Here is a 1,947-nt window from a genome sequence, read left to right as displayed (position 1 = left end):
AGAAATTATTTTGCGTTAAAAGGCCCTATAATATATGATAAAAAAGAAATTATTAGTTGGGAATATATAAAAAAAGTACACAATAAACAAATTAGTGAGGGCTTGCACTGTGCATGCAAAATACGAGAGAGGCATATTTATTTTCATAACGAGAAAATAAAGGTTTCACTGGCGGCGCAAACATTAAGTTCGAGCGTATCAATTGCATTACATTTCCTTGAATTCGAAGTTAAAAATATAAAATTTGAAAAAGCTTTATCTACTGCAAACTTTTGTAAAACAAAAAGCCATTACCAACGATTTTTTTACCTGAATTAAAAACAAAAATCGATGGATATATTGACTACATTAAAAAATTAGAAATTGATGTGCCTGTTAAGAAAAAAAGAAATAACATTAAGTTAAAAAAACGAAAATTCTGTAGTAGTTAATAATAACCAAATAATACAAAAAAGTGTTCGTAAATCAGTCCTTGAAAACGAATCTGTTAAAAGGGGTTTCTTGGCTTGATTATTTGTTTAAAAAATTTATATAATCTTTGTTCAGATATGATACAAAATTATAACATTCAATTTGTTTTAAGTTACAAACTATCTCAAGATCACGCGTTCAAATGTTTTTTGCGTTAATAAGAAGAATGAATGGTTTCAATAATAATCCAACAACAGCACAATATCAATCTGCTTACATCAAATTATTGGCTAATAATATGAAGGTTTTAGTGTCCGTTTCAGCGAATTGTACTCCACAAGACAATACATTAATAATTTCAGACGTAACTAACATTGCCGAAATAAAACAAACAACAGAGAATAATAAAAATACATCTATCTTAGAAATTAATACAGAAACTCATAATAAGAAAAAAAGAAAACGAATTTCACAACAAAAACAAATTAGTAATTTTTTCGTTTGTGATTATTTGCAAAGTAATCATAGTATATTTGATCATAATTATTGCGGAAGTACAGGCATGGCTGATACGTTACTGGTTATCTTAAAGAAATCATATAAAGCATATAGCTGGTTTAATAGAATTTTCATTAAAAAAAAAAATAATTTGCAAAATTTGTAAAAACATGTTAGAAGGAGGAGATAGTGTTAAATCAAAATTAACAATTTTAAAAAATCGCGGTGGCTTGCATTTCCCCTCCGAAGATGTAATTTTTATCTGCTGAGAAAATAATATGTCAATTTGTTCATTTATTAATTAAAGATATAAATAACAAGCTTATAATAGAAACGCTACAAATGCTTTCTAATACAAGATAGAATTTTAGATAGTACAATAGTAATAATCACATTTTAGATGAAGAACCTTTGTATGATCATCGACATCAATTGATTCTTCTTATTATACAAAAATATATCGATATTCGTTTAACACACAAAAATAAATGTTCCAAAGATGATTCTAAAAGGATTAGAATGCGTTATAATAAGCTAACAATTTTCAATAATCAATAATTATAAACTTAACTGATAGAAAGATAGATAAAAGTTGAATACTTTTTATATATTATTTATATGTTAATATTAATATATATTATATATTAAATTTATAACAAATAAGTTTAAAGACTGAGACAAAGAAATATATAAAATGTTTTATTTGAATATTTTATATTATTATAACATTACAAATTTTTTTATTTATAAACGTTTATGTAAATAAAATCCGTGGAAAAGACATTAAAAATGTAAAAAAACCGCCAAGTATATTTTTTAACGTTTTTACCTCGGAAAAATTGTATTAGATTGAAAAAAATGAGACCTTTGTATTATCTTAAATATATAATACAACTTCGAAAAAAAAACTATTGTTAAATCATAAAAAAAACCTAAGTGACATTATCTTCAATATATAACAATCACGGGAAAATAATTTTGTAATTAATATACCCCGAAAATAACTATTGTATCAAATTAAACAAACAAAATACCAAG

Source organism: Wasmannia auropunctata, unplaced genomic scaffold (assembly GCF_000956235.1).
Source record: "Wasmannia auropunctata unplaced genomic scaffold, wasmannia.A_1.0 LD336097.1, whole genome shotgun sequence".
NCBI lineage: Eukaryota > Metazoa > Arthropoda > Insecta > Hymenoptera > Formicidae > Wasmannia > Wasmannia auropunctata.
The sequence above is the reverse complement of the archived record's forward strand: the minus strand, read 5'-3'. Positions refer to the sequence as shown.